The sequence below is a fragment of the Lepus europaeus genome, chromosome 3 (assembly GCF_033115175.1).
Source record: "Lepus europaeus isolate LE1 chromosome 3, mLepTim1.pri, whole genome shotgun sequence".
NCBI classification, from domain to species: domain Eukaryota; kingdom Metazoa; phylum Chordata; class Mammalia; order Lagomorpha; family Leporidae; genus Lepus; species Lepus europaeus.
In genome coordinates this window covers 47,638,901-47,655,108 of record NC_084829.1, presented here as the reverse complement: position 1 = coordinate 47,655,108, position 16,208 = coordinate 47,638,901, and the positions used below count along the sequence as shown (strand labels likewise).

Genomic DNA, 16,208 nt, shown 5'->3' with positions numbered 1-16,208 from the left:
TTGAAAATGAAGTTTTGTGTTTAGCATAAACATCCACAAGCTGTAATGCCTAGCATTGAATGGGTTCACTCCCTGTAACTGGCACCGTGCTTAATGTTTTATGAATATATACACATTATTCCATTCTAGTTCCACAGCAATAATGCCATGGCATAGGTTATTGTCATTATCACTGTTTTGTTGATAAGAATGTTCACAGCCATGAAAAACAAAAACTAGTTCAACAGCTGAGATTGTCAGAAAGCAATGCACATACTCTTTTTATTAGATTTAGGGATGTTAAGTATCTTGCACAAAGTCATGTGCTCATTCTACATCTGTTGACTTCGTCAATGAACAGTCATTAATCAACATATAACATTACTTCAAGTAATGTTTTTCATTGATAAAAGGGAAGAAATTATGTTATGTTAGAGAAAAATGTAATGTTTATGTTAGACAAAATGTAATATTTCAATAAACAACAATTTTAGGCAAGCTTCCTAAAAATCAAAAGTATTTCATACCAGCTTTCCAAATATCTGCAGGTAATTTCCAATTAAATACCCTGTTCCACCTACAACAGAATTGTGATTTTCAGGTCATATGATCCTATTGTTAAAAAAAAATTCTCACCATAAGTCATGCCTCAATGCATCTTCTAGCCACACACTTATGCTGTACTGGAGATAGGCTACTTTGGTTTCAAAAACCCCCATTTGGAGAGCAGATATAGCTTTCTTTGGCATTGTATAATTTGGCTTTTTTTAAAAAATTAAAAACCATTGACAGTCCTTAAAAAAAAGATGCATGAACAAGAAAGGTAATGAAAAGATGCTTAAGTAAGTGGGGTGAAGTAACCATGAAAAAATAATACAAAGAACACTGGCATCCTTAATGCGCAAGTGAACTCTCCATTAACATCAAACGACGTCTTTTGTACACATCTGTGCTTGCCTCAAAGTGAAATCTCTGAGCACTGAGCAGACCCAGGTGTCAGGATTAATTATACTACTTCCTAAGTTGATAATTTTACCCCAGGTTATTGGCCTTTTCAACTCCAATGAACTGTATTTCAACAACTTACTATCATGACCATGCCCTAGGATTGTATACAACCTTGAACTGCCATGTCTGTGAAAGAGCAAATTCTAATAATTATCACACCCACGATCCATAATGTCCTTTTCTTCCCTAACACACAAGTACTCTCAAGACTGCATCTCCTTGTTTTATCTCAGTCAGACAGCTCCTGCTGTCTTCATTTAGTTTTCCTTCTTTATGTATTTTGAAATTTCAAGATCTATCACATCGGCCGGCCACTTACCAAGATTCACAAATTTCTGACCTCTTTGATTTCCTGCTAAAGCCGCCCTACAAAATTCCAGCTTGTAGGAACTCAGTCATCAAACTTCTCTCCTCTTATGTGTTATACAGCAGAATCTCTAAAATTAGATTTCTGTCATATATTTGAATGACAACACTTCCTGGCTGTTCCAAATATTTTCTCCAAAACCTCGGGTTCTGAAACACAACATCTGGGAGGTGCACAGTGCTATGGGATGGAAAGAGAATCTATGAATTTAACCAATTAAATTCAAGGTTATATGGCCCTCTCTCAGCAGAACTTTTTGAGCCTTCAGCTTGAAAAAGACATTATCTTATTTACTTTGATTTCTTACATTGAAAATATTCACAATCTATATGAAATAACCAACAGCCATGATAAGTCAGAGTTTAGTGTCCAAAGAGAAGCCCAAACACTGTAATTCTGAGCAGAGTGTAATGGTTTAGAAGATGCTGACATCTTCTATGCAATTTGGTGTCCCTATGACTATAAGGTAGTGTCATATAGTTAAAGGAATAGAAAATCAGTGTATCCACCAGAAGCAAGGATATCTACTGGGTGCTGAGGACACAACAGTCAAAAGACACAAGTTTTTCCTGCTCTCATAAGGTTTACCTTCTGATGCAAGTGTAAGGCCAATCCACAAAATTCATGTAATTATAGTTGAGGTAAGTACCTCCCAAAAACCTCCCAGAAAATAAAAGTTTCTAAAAATGTAGTGTCTGCAACTCCCTATTTTAAATGCATTCAGTCTCATTCTTCATCCTCTTGATTCCTTTTGCTCATCAGCTTCTTTTACAGAGCCTGAGGCTCTCGGTGCTCTCACTCCTCAACTTTAATAAAGGGGAAACAAACACCACTCAGTTGAGCCGAACTGTCTGTGTTGAGTCACAACAGTCCAGGGACTCTAATCCTGGCTGCTTACATTGACTGCCAAATACAAAGAATGAGGAAACCTCTTTGCTAAGAATATAAGCCTATGTATAAAGCCTCCAAAGCCAATTACTGCTTCCTTAACTTTAGTTTCCCTCTTACCCACCCACTTCAGTCTCTCTTCATATTTAATTCATCTACCTAGAAGTAATATTAATTGTCATCTCTTCTACAACTGCTCACTACTTAAGGTTAAACTAAACACCATGCATATCATGTGTATATCAAATCAACTAGTCATGATTATATTCATGCATTCAGCACAACATTGTCCCAGAGACTACACAAATGTATAAGGAAGTATATTAAAGGTCAAGTGGTGATCACACGATGGAGAAAAATAGAGAAGGAGAACAGGCAATGCAAGGGAGCTGGGGTGATGGTACAGAGTGGCTATTCTATATAGGGTGGCCAGGGAAGACCTCACAATGAAAGTGACCATAGAAGGGCTAGAGTTGTGGCACAGTGGGTTAAGCCGCCACCTGAGACATTGGCATCCCATATGGGCTCAAGTTTAAGTTCCGGATGCTCCTCTTCCCTGCTAATGCACCTGGGAGAGCATAAAATGACCCTAGTCCTTGGACCCCTGCACCCACATGGGAGACCCAGATAGAGTTCTAGCCTGCTGGCTTCACCCTGGCCCAGCCTTGGCTGTTTCAGCCATTTGGGAAGTGAATCAAAGGATGGAAGATCTCTCTTTCCCTCCCCCTAACCCCCACTTCTCCCTCACCCTCTCTGTAACTCTGGCTTTCAAATAAATAAATAAATATCTTCTTTTTTTAAGTGACATATAAGCAGAGTATGAAGGAAGTGAAAAGGCAAGCCTTAAAACAATTTGAAATATGAAATTTTCAGGGAGAGAATGGAGCAAGAATAGGGAAAAATTTTAAATAGTGAGCTATGATGGAATTTAAATATTGCACCAATTTATTTATCAAATGATTTATTTGGAGATAGGAATATTCAAAATAATTACTGTGCATCCCTTAGAACAATTTAGATAAATTCTAGTTTGTTTCCACCATAATGGAACCAGTCCTTTAAATGTGTGGAGACACAGTGCTAAATACTGACTAATATTCTTGAAAAAATGGATGTATTATTAATTTCAATTCAAATGACAAGCTCAATTATTTCACTTTAGTTGATCCACAGTGTTTTAGCTTCCTGTGTGGAAGAAAATTCACTGAGATGGATTTTTACAATAATTGTTTCCCTTATCTAACAGAAGGAAAAATTCTGAATTTTTTGCTGTTACTCAAAATTATATGCAAAAGCCTAAGGAAGCAGTATTAACACACAGCCATCTGCTTGAGTGTCATTAGAGGTAAATCAAATGATGGACAAAGAAGATTAAGGAAAAGTGAAAGGACAAGAACATCTTGCTACATCAAAATATGGTACCCAGTTGTATTAAAAGATCAGAAAAATAGCACTATAACTAACAATCTGAAGAATTTAGAAGCAAGAAAGAAGAGACAATAGAAACAGACTCCTAATTTTTTTTTTTTTTTCATGAGGGAATTCTTCAATCCTGTCAAGTGTGACTGTACAGGACTCTGGCAATGTCAACCTTGAAAAAACCTTGCCTATTGGTTCTAATACTAACTACTAACGAGGAGCTCTCTTTCCCTTTGTCATTGGTTCACTGATTGAACAAATATTTACTGAATGCCTGCTGAGTATACTTCTGAAATTCTGTTCGCGCCTGAGAATACCACTGTTGAGCAAAAGACATGATCCCTGTCCTCAAGATTTTTTTGGCAGGGGAGGGGGCACGTTAAGGCAGAAGAGACACACATTTAAAAGCATTTCCAATTTTTACAAAGTTCAAAATTATGTGGGAATGTATAAAAAGTTATACATATCAACAGATGAATGGATAAAAAATGTGATCTATATATCTATATACACATCACCCCTCTCTCTCTCTCTAACACACACACACACAAACACACACACACTATTCAGCCTTATAAAAGAAGGAAATCCTGTCTTTTGTGACAACGTGGATGGATGAACCTACAAAACCTGATGATAAGTGAAATAGGCCAGGCACAGAAAAACAAATATTGCATGATCTCACTTAAGTGTGGAATCTTAAAACATTCACTCCATAGAAGCAGAGAGTACAATGCTAGTTACCAGGGTCTGTGGGCACGGGTAGGAAGACCTGGGAGATATTGGTCAAAGGATATACAATTTCAGAAAGATAATAGCAACATGTTCCACATATCTGTTGTACAACATGACTGTATTTAATAACATTATTTTATATTCTTGAAAATTACAGGCAGATTGTAATGTCCTCGCAACACATACAAAAGTATGTGAGGTATTGCATATGTAAATTAGCTTAGTTTAGCCATGCACAATGTATGTGCATAGTTCAAAACAAGTTGTACACAGTAAATGTTCACAATTTTATGTGTGAATTTTTAAGTGTAAATTAATTAGTTTAAAAATTAAAGGGGACCACAATTCAGTGGACCATGCTGAGAACTACTATTGCCATGGTAGTGGCACTTTGGTCCTTTTGACTGAGACTCTGAAATGCATGGATTATATTCTTTACAGGCTCTAGGGCTGGGTTGAAAACCAGGGGACCCAGAAGAGTGGAGGCGCTGAGTCTGATAAAATAATGGTTGTCCTTGATTTGATGCTTTTATCTACCTCAGTACTCTTTTTTTTAATTTTTTTTATTTTTTTTATTTTTTGACAGGCAGAGTGGACAGTGAGAGAGAGAGAGACAGAGAGAAAGGTCTTCCTTTGCGGTTGGTTCACCCTCCAAAGGCCGCTGTGGCTGGCACATTGCGCTGATCCGAAGCCAGGAGCCAGGTGCTTCTCCTGGTCTCCCATGCAGGTGCAGGGCCCAAGCACTTGGGCCATCCTCCACTGCACTCCCTGGCCACAGAAGAGAGCTGTCCTGGAAGAGGGGCAACCGGGACAGAATCCGGCTCCCCGACCGGGACTAGAACCCAGTGTGCCGGCACCGCAGATGGAGGATTAGCCTATTGAGCTGCAGCGCCGGCCCCCTCAGTACTCTTGTCAAGTACATCCTTCCTGTTCCCTTGATATTTAAGACATTATTTCCTTTTAGTTACTGTTGTGTGGATATTTATCACAACTATAATTAAATGAATTTGTGTATTAACCTTACACCTGCATCTGCGGGTAAACTCTGTGAGGGCAGAACAAATTATGTCTGTCTTTTTACTGTTGGATCCTCACCACCAAGAAGCTGTCCTTACTCACACTACATACACTTAATTTCTTTCCTTTTAAGTAGATAACAGTACCTTTATAATCATGTGACACTACTGAATTTCATAAAGGATGTCAACATCTTCCAAACCATTGGAATCTCCCTCCTCAGAATTCTGGTGTTTTAGCCTCTCCTTGGACATTTAATTTCAATTTTCTATGGCTCTTAGTTCTCTTTTTGTTCACATAGCTTTCAACTGCCTTCAAAATAAGAGTTTTTAGGACTGAAATACTTTCCTGTTCAAACTGAAGACTTAGATGTCTTTCTTTGGAGAGAATCCTATGATTTTTTTAAAATGACAGTTGATAATATCTATTCATTTGACAAGCACTTGACCATTTGCTAAATGTCATCATCTTCTTATAGCCATGAATATGAAGGTGAGAAAACAAATAAACCCTGCTCCCATAGAGATAACACTCAATTACATAGAGAGGGAGACAATAAATAGGTACAAAAAAACAAGTAAAAGAGTGGGACAATGGAAAATGATATGATATCCAAATAACAAGATTTATCTCAACTAAGTTTTTAAATTAAAAGGTAGTAATAAACAAATCATCATTAGGAAGAGTGGGAGATTCAGAAGAATGAACACCTTCTCATTCACTTAGATATTCAAGAAATAGTTATTAAATGTCTTGTATTCACATCACATATGCAGTAAAACATAAAGTAGATGTAACTAGCTTTCTGAAAAATCTCAATCATGGTTATTACCATAAAACACTTTAATTATTCCAAACAATGTTTATAATCATGCTCTATCAAGTCCTCCTTTCTGACCCTTAACAATATCTTTGTATACAAAAATCCTAAATGCAATAAATAAATTAACAAAGTTATAGCTAATAAGCCAACAAAAGAAATAAGATGATGTCATAATAGTAAAGGAAGAAGACTAAAAAGTAAATGGTGTATTAGGTTTCTCTAGGAAAAAAAAAAGATTAAGATGGATGATAAGTAGGGATAATTGTGTATGTGTGTGTGTGTGTGTGTAAAGAAAGACACTTATTATAAGTAATTGACTCACAGATTTATGGAGATAAAGTAGTCTCAAAATTTGCAGATGCTAAGCTGGATACCTGGGAGATCCAATGGGAGAAGCTGCAGTCTAAGAACAAGTCCTAACACAAGAGAAAACTGATGTATAGTTCAAGATAGAGAAAACTTTTCTCTATTCATGGTAAGAAATTTGGTTCTATTCATATTTTCATTTGATTGTATAGTTTCTAATTCCTATTAAAAAAGAAAACTTGCTTTACTCAGGCTACTGGTTCGAGTGTTAATTTCATCCAGAAACACACTCGTAGTCACACCCGAAACAAAATCAAGTTTCTGGGCACTCTATGGCCCAATCAAGTTTGACATAAAATTTACCCTCACTGATGGGATGAGTAGAAAACAAATAGCAATATGAGAGATTTACCCATATAAATAATTTTCTCACATAAACAAATAAGTGTAAGTACTATAAACATCAAAACTAAAAAGGCATATAGTGTCAGATTGGATAAAGCAATATGCATATTTATAATTCTATAAGTTTGAAATCAGTAATTTAAAACTTTCCCTGGGCATTAAAATCACTTATAGATCTTGTTCCATGAAAATGTTTAGCCTATTGGTTAAGTCACTGGTTAATACACTCAAATTTCATATAAGAACATGTGGTTTTGGTACTTGGCTCTGACTCCTGTCTCTAACTTCCTGCTAATCCATACCCTGGGAGACAGTAGTAATGGCTCAAGTAACTGGGTTCCTGCCAACCACTTGGGAGACTTGGATTTCATCCCTGGCTTCTGACTCCAGCTCAAGTCCAGCCTCAGTCATTGTGGGCATTTAGGAAAGAAATCAGCAAATGGAAGTTTCTCTCTGTCTCTCTCTCTCTCTCTCTCTCTCTCTCTCTCTCTGTGTGTGTGTGAGCCTCTCAAATAAATTAAATGTTTTAAACATGCACCTAGACACAACTAAGGATTTTAATTCAACTTTGGTCTTGTATATTTCAAATTTCTCTGGTAACGCTGATGAACACTTACCCACAATGACAAATGTGATACAAGAATATATTTGCCCTTCATTTATTTTTCATATAAATATCAAAAGGTAGTGAGATTGGGTTCTATTAGATACATAATTCCTAGGCCGGCGCCGTGGCTCAACAGGCTAATCCTCCACCTTGCGGTGCCGGCACACCGGGTTCTAGTCCCGGTCGGGGCACCGATCCTGTCCCGGTTGCCCCTCTTCCAGGCCAGCTCTCTGCTGTGGCCAGGGAGTGCAGTGGAGGATGGCCCAAGTGCTTGGGTCCTGCACCCCATGGGAGACCAGGATAAGCACCTGGCTCCTGCCATCGGAACAGCACAGTGCGCCGGCCGCAGCACGCTACCGCGGCGGCCATTAGAGGGTGAACCAACGGCAAAGGAAGACCTTTCTCTCTGTCTCTCTCTCTCTCTCACTGTCCACTCTGCCTGTCAAAAATAAAAAAAAATTAAAAAAATTAAAAAAAAAGATACATAATTCCTCAGAAATAAATGTAGGTTTGTGTGTGTGAGAGTGTTTATGTGGAGAGAACATATAGGAGGAGAGTGAGAAATACTAAGAGCATGCATCACTTTAATATTCCTATATTCTCCAACTACTTTGTGAGATGCCATCTGTAATAACGCAATGGGATTGCCCAATGTCCTCCAGCAAACACCAAGTCAGTTACATACATTAAACATATCAATAAGGATCTACAGATTCTAAAATAGTGAGAACAGGACAAATTTCTCATCAAGAGAAACAGATTGAACAGCACCTCATGCAGAGATTTGTCACTACTGCCTCAAGTGTAAGTTTTTTCACCCAATTAACAGGATGATAGTTTAAAAATAATAGTGATAATAGTAATAACTCCTACCATTTATTGAGTGGCTATTGTAGGCTAAATCTACACTCATACTTAAGTGTGCATATATACAACATCATCCATGAACTTTTTGAGGATCCTTCATAAAACAGAAATAGATTCATTAAAAGAATTATACCACAACCCCTACCAATTTTTCTTTATTTCTATCTATCATTATAAACTGAAAAGATATTTTTAAATCTCTGTTTGCTGGCTCACTACTATTCTCCCTTTAAAAAGGGGGAGTAAACTATAAATCTAGATTAACAGGAAGTAACTGATTAATTAAACTTAGGGGAACTAATTTTATGGAATACTGGACACTATTAATTGGTATTGATGAAAACTATAAAATTACATGGGGAAATGCTTATGATGTTATTTATACAAATTAAATTTTTAAGGCTATATTAGAATAATGTCATAAATATGTAGATAAGTATGTGTGGAAGGAAATACAGCAGGGTTAGAGGTAAAATTATGGGTGATTATTTTTCTAATCTTGTTCTCCTTTCCAAAAATGCTTTATATTCCTCTATCGACCTTCAAATCAAAGAAAATGTTTGAAGAAAAGAATAAAGATGGAGATTTTAGGTCCGTATTCAAAGAAATCAGAATAAACAGTAACTGTCCCAAAGTTACTTGGCTAACTCCCCAGTTCCCGCTACACTGCAGTCTTCCCAGACTTTACCATCTTCTGCCTCACATTTGCTTTCCAGCTGATTCTCATTTCTTTTGGAAAATCTGTGACCCAATCAACTGCATATCTCATTGTTTCCTAATCGCTGGCATGATTTTGTGCTTCTAAGCTTTAGCACATTTGTTCTCAAACTCTCTCTACCATTCTTCTTGCTGTAACACCACATGGCATTCAAGGTTCATTTCAAGAGCCATCTCCTTCATGAAGCCTTTCACTTTTCCCAACCCAAGGTGTTTTCACTAACCTTCCTAACTCTCCTCTGATCGTGGTCTGCTTTTACTTTTTTGTATAAACGTTTTCTTCCTATCTACACACATGAGAACACACACACACATATTTTTAATACAGTAAGTATGGTAATGATTTTGTCCTGGGAAAACTGCTATGCTTTCTGATCATTGTGTAATGTGGTCTTACTTTGTTGAGGCTTAATGCATTTATTTTAGACAGAAGAAAGTAAATTGAAGTTACTTGAAATAAAGAATAGCAAAACTCAAATGATTGGCTGGCTATAAACCAAGGGGTTGATGGCTTGAGCCATATTTCTCATCCCACACCCTAAATTCATGAGCATTTGTTACTGACCTGATCTTCTAAATTCTTCCTGTCAATAGTGCTCTGTGCTTCTGTTTTCTTGACGATTTTTTTCAGTGTCTACTCCGTCATTGACCGGCACTTATTCTACTGACAATTTTCTATTTTTTTAGAAGAAAGAAATTCACTGAGGCAATAGAGATCAGAATCATTGGAAAAGCAAAATAAATTAATTAATTAAACAAACACCTCATTTCCTATTCTTCTGTGTCCCCTCTTTAAGTCTCTGAACCTGATTGCCTCATTTATTACATCTGACAGTCTCAACGTCTTCCATCCTTAATACAAAAAAAAAAAAAAAAAAAAAAAGTTTCCCTACGGGATAAAGCTCTTTCAGCCAGCTTTTTAAAAAGATTTGTATATTTATTTGAAACTCAAAATTACAGATTGAGAGAGAAAGAATCTTCCGTCCTCTGGTTTATTCCCAAATGGCCACACCAACCAAGGCTGAAGTCATTAGTTAGGAGTTTCATCCTGATCTCCCACGTGGGTATTTGAGCTATCCTCCACTGTGTTTCCAAGCACATTAGCAGGGGTTGGATCATGAGTGGAGCAGCCAGGAGTCAAACCAGCCCATATGAGATGTTGGCTCTGCAGATCGCAGCTTAATCTGCTAAGCCCCAGCACCAGCCCCCAGACAGTTTTAATTAATTAAGAGAGAAAGGGAGAGAAGGGAGGGAGAGATTCCATCCACAGATCCCATCCACAGGTTAACTCCACATTTGCCCACTATATCGAGGGCTGAGCCTGGCCAAAGCTGGAGTGAAGAACTCCACCCAGGTCTCCCTTGTGGGTGGTCAGAACACCAATACTTGAACCATCAACTGCTGCTTCCCAGGGTACCCATTAGCAGGAGGCTGGAGTCAGGAGCCAGAGCCAGGACTGGAACCTAGGCACTCCGATGTGGAATATGGCATTCTAATTGGTTTCTTAACTGCTATTTCAAATGCCTACCCCTCAGTCAGTTTCTCATCACCTAAGCCGTGAGTGATTTTTGCCCTTGAAAAGGTAGCTTTTCACTTAGAATTTACCTCTCTTTTATTTGACGGATAGTTCCCAAGTTCTAAAGAACCTGAGTCTGGCCTAAAGCCCACCAGATTATCATCAAGCCCCTTCTGTCAGGTTCTATTTGCCTCTCAATCAGAAAACTTAATTGTAGCTTAGACAGCACCTTTCTTAGCTCCTCTAATAAAGACTCTGTCCTTTGTTCTAGACCCTGTCTAGCGCACTTGGACCTCATTCCTTTGTAATCATAACCTCTACTCTACCACCAATGGCTATACTCCCAACCTGTGTGTACTGATGGTCCTCTTCCCCACTTAATGCTGTATAATTGTTCAAACCTGCTAAATGCCACTCTTAGGATCATTGGTTACTATCCTCACTCTGTCTTTTATGACCTTGTCTAAATATGATCAGAGTCAGCAAACTTGGTAGGCTTCCATAGCCTTGGCAACTCATGACGACAGCCTAGGGTGGTTACTGGCGCCATAAACTAGAGTGTCAATTTGTTGGGTCAACAACAGGAGCTACTATGCACTTGCTCCTCATGTGGGATCTCTGTCCTTAATGTGCTGTACATTGTGATTTAATGCTATAACTAGTACTCAAACAGTATGTTTCACTTTGTGTTGCTATGTGGGTGCAAACTGTTGAAATCTTTATACTAAATTGATCTTATGTATATAAAGAGAATTGAAAATGATTCTTGATGCAAATGGAAGGGGAGAGGGAGCGGGAGAGGGGAGGGTTGCGGGTGGGAGGGAAGTTATGGGAGGGGGAAGCCATCGTAATCCATAAGCTGTACACTGGAAATTTATATTCATTAAATAAAAGTTTAAAAAAAAAGAACCTGAGTCTGGGAGGATTTGTTTTTCCCAGTTTTAAATACAGTTTTATTAGTGACATTGTGTTTTCATTTAAAATACACTGCTTATAAAGTCTAATGTTATTTCCTTTCCCAATATATGAGTTCCTTATTCAAGTATTGAGAATGTCCAGTAATTTCCTATAACAGCTGAACTTTAAAATTGCCATAGAATTTGCTACAAATTTAGGGCCTTTGATATTTTACTGAATGGAATAATGCTATATCTACACTCAGACATACTTAATCAAACTCTTCAGTGGTTGGCCATGAGGAACATCTCCACCAGAGAAGCCCACGAGCACTCCCCAAGGCATGCCTCTTCTATCTAGTATAGTTTGATAATGATGGGGTTGAAGAATTTCTCCAGCTGTTTCTGCTGATGCTCAGATTCACCCTTTTCTGCAGTCTGGTTCCTATCCAGACAGTTGATGATGTCATTGCACTTGTCAAGAGTCTTGTTTATTTTTATCATTGATTTTTTCTTTTTTCTTATATTATTATTACTTTTACTTACATTAAAGGAAAAAATTTTATGTATTTCATATATATAGTTTTAAGAGTATAATTATACTTCCCACCTGACCTCCCCTTACTTCCACACTCCCTCCTCCTTCCTTTCTTATTTTTTGTTTAATTTCTATGATACCCTTTCAATTCTTTATAATCACAAGCTTAACCCTTCACTAAATAAAGAATTCAACAACTTATAAGTAAAATTCCACTGTTCCTCAAGAGTATAGACAGACTCTAACCAATAATCAAATCTCAAAATGTCAATTTCACTCATATACATTATTTTTATACTCATATCAGTTACTAACAAATCAGAAAAAAACATATAATATTTATTTATCTTTTGTGGAGTGGCTTATTTCACCAAGCATAATGGTCTCCAATTGCATCCATTTTGTTGTGAAAGACTGGATTTCATTCTTTTTTATGACTGAGTAGTATTCCATTATGTACATATATCACAATTTCTTTATGCAGTCATCAGTTGGTAGATATGGGTTGATTCCATATCTTATCTATTGTGAGTAAAGCTGCAATAAATGAGGGGATACAGATAATTATTTCATATGCTGATTCCATTTCCTTTGAGTAAATTTTCAGAAGTGGAATGCTGAGTCATATGATAGATTTATTTTCAGATTTCTGAGCGATCTCCATGTTGTCTTCCATAATGATTGTACTTGTTTACATTCTCACCAACAGTGCAATGTAGTATCTTTTCCCCCACATCCTCACCAGCATTTGTTATTTTTTGATTTTTGAATGATAGCCATTCAGACTGGGGTGAGTTGAAACCCCATTGTGGTTTTTATTTGCATTTCCCTGATGGCTAGTGATCCAACTATCTCTTCAACAAATCATAGGGAAATATTGGATTTCCATTTGTAGAAGTATGAAACAAGACCCCTAGCTTACACGCTACACAAAAATCAACTCACAATACACGAAGGTTTTAAATCTAGGACCTGAAACCATCAAATTACTAGAGGAAAACAGGAGAAACAATACAAGACAAAGAACTGCAAAGACAAAAAATTTGCATAGGGAAAAGCTTCTTGGATAAGACCCCAGAAGCACAGGCAATAAAGGCAAACATAGGCAAATGGAATTCCATCAAGCTACAAAGCTTCTGTACAACAAAGAAAACTCTCAACAAAGAGGCAACCAACAGAATGGAAGAAAATATTTGTAAACTACATGTCTGATAAAGGATTAACAGCCAGGATATATATAAAGAGCTCAAAAAACACAACAACAAAATAAGCAATCAAGTTAAAATGGACTAAGGATATGAACAGGCATTTTTCAGAGGATGAAAGACAAATGGCCAACAGACAAATTGATCTTACCTTAAAGTCTTTCATCTTCAACAGTCACTTTCCTGTTGAATGCATAGAATTCAAGTGAATTCTTAGAAGACATCTTACCCCTCTGCTTCTCTTCTTCAGCTTTGTATTTGTCAGCTTCCTGTATACTCAATGCCTTCCTTCCTCAAATGCCCCTTGTCATTAGTACTAATAATTTTCTTCTCTTTTCCTATACCGTTATCCATAGAAGAGACATTAACGATGCCACTGGCATAAATATCAAAAGTGACTTCAACCTGAGGAACACTACGGGGTACAGGAGGTATTCCTGTAATTTCAAACTTCCCAAGCAGGTTATCATCTTTTGTTGTGGCGAGTTTTGCCTTAATAAAGCTGAACCAATACCCCAGGCTCTCTGTCAAAGTAGGTGGTAGGAATGCTAGTTCTTCATTTGATGAGGTCATGCCTCAACAAGCCGTTTCAATACCAAGAGAAAGAGAAGTGACATCCAAAAGCAACAGTCTTGAACATTCTTAGATTTGTCTCCAGATAGATTGTCTGCCAGGACACCTCCACAATAGGTAATAGCCCCATGAAGGCTGATGCTCTTGTTCAGCTCTTTTGTATCTAAGAAGTCTTGAGGAACTTTCTGAACTTGGGAATACAGGTAGAACTACCCACCATCACAATATCATGGGCCTGCCACTTGTCTAGCTTGGCCTCTTGAAGAATTTTTTCTGTGGGCTCCAGGATACCATGGAAAATGTCAGCATTTATATCTTCAAATAGAGCATGCCATTGGAGGTGTAAAAGTCAACTTTTTCATTGAAAGAATCTTTCATAGTGCTAGCCTAGATGCTGGAATAGAGAGTTCACTAAGCTTGTTCACAGTTAGGACAGAGATATCTGACAGCTCTCTCGTTCTCACTGATGTCCTACCTATGCTTACACTTGAACTCAGCAATAAAATGGTTGACTATTTGGTTGTCTAAGTCTCCTCTACATAAGTGAGCATATCCAGCTACAGATTTGATCTAAAAATTCCATCTTCGATTGTGAGGATAAACACACCAAAACTGCCACATCCTAAGTAAAGTCAGCACATTTCTGTAAGCCTCAGCACTTTTTCTAGATCATAAGTAATAACAGCAGTGGTTGGCTCAGTGACAATTCATATACCTATTTATGAGATTCTGTTTAGTCAAAAAACAAGGTTTGAGTATAGTACATATAATGACTACATATAGTCACATATTTATATGTGTATTTATAAAATAAAGGCATTTGTTACTATTCATAAATATCTCAATATTAAACTATGCATAATTATAATTCCATATGATATAAAATATACACACATTATATAACTTACTTAGTTTATTTTATATGTGGGAAGAAACTTTAAAAAGTTCACAAAAAATAGAGTTAAAAGATATATTTATTTTGATGGAAAAATGTTTGAAATCCATACATAATGTTTTCATAATATGTGTTTTCCATGAATTTTTAAAAGACCTCCAAACATGCAATTTGAGTGCCTCTGAACTCTCTTAACAAGAGATCACAGATTGGGTGGATTAAACAACAAAACTTAATTTTCTCTGAGTTCTGGAAACTGAATACCTGAGATTAGGGCACCGGCATGACTAGATTTGGGTTAAGGCCTCTTCCTGGCTTATAGATAATCACCTTCTTGCTGTGTATTCACATGATGAAGCGAGAGAGATAGCAAACTGGAGTCGTTTCTTACAAGGGCACTAATCCAATCATGAGGGGTTCCACCCTCTGGACTTCATTACCTACCAAGTCTCACCTCCAAATACCATCAGATTGGAGGTTAGGGCCTCAACATATGAATGAGGATGGGGAGACAAAAGAGTTCAGCTCATAACTTGTGTCCATGTTAAATGTCGTTATTTCTGGAATGTGAATGACTTCTCACATTCTGGATCTCTGATATTTGCTGTGACAAGCATGCATTCTTTCCTTAACCAAGGCGGGGAAATTCCACCAACATTGCTGGTTTCTACAGCTTAGTAAAACTTTTTTTCTAGCTGTTGTAAATTAACTGAATAGAACCAGTTTGCCCACTAAAACAGGTGAGTTTGTAAAATATGGGGGGAAATTCTGAATGAAAGTAACAGTATGTTACCAAGACAGCCAGAACTTGAGAGGACATGGTCACAGAATAGGTAGTCATTGTGGTTAGTCTGAAATTCCTCAATAATTTTCCTCTTTAGCAATATAGGCAGACATGCTTATGAATTAAGTAAAAACTTGATCAAAAGGGAAGTTTTATAGGAAATTTAAGCAATTTCAAGCAGCTGAACAGACATATTGGGAGTTTAGAGATACTGACAAAATTGGGATTTTATGGGTCAAGATCCTATAGAGAAGGAACACTGAGAAAAATGAACTTGATACCTAGATTTGACAAAAAGTGTCTTCTAAGATGAAAATCCAAGCAAAACCATTCACAATCTTATTGTGCTGCACCATAAAAATTAATATGAAGTCTAAAAAGTGGATATTATATGTATATATATTTTTTTTTGACAGGCAGAGTGGATAGTGAGAGAGAGAGAGAGACAGAGAGAAAGGTCTTCCTTTTTGCCGTTGGTTCACCCTCCAATGGCCGCTGCAGCTGGCGCATCGTACTGATCCGAAGCCAGGAGCCAGGTGCTTCTCCTGGTCTCCCATGTGGGTGCAGGGGATATTTTAAAAAATGAAAATCAAGCTTAGAATCAATCAATGCCTGGTGAATTAAGATGATAAATCTACTCTTCTCCCAAGGAAGAAAATTATA

General features: G+C 37.3%; 1 pseudogene; it reads right to left on the bottom strand.

Moving 5' to 3' along the window:
* Positions 1 to 13,445: 13,445 nt before the first annotated feature.
* Positions 13,446 to 14,492, bottom strand: LOC133756900 (heat shock cognate 71 kDa protein-like; annotated as a pseudogene).
* Positions 14,493 to 16,208: the final 1,716 nt, after the last annotated feature.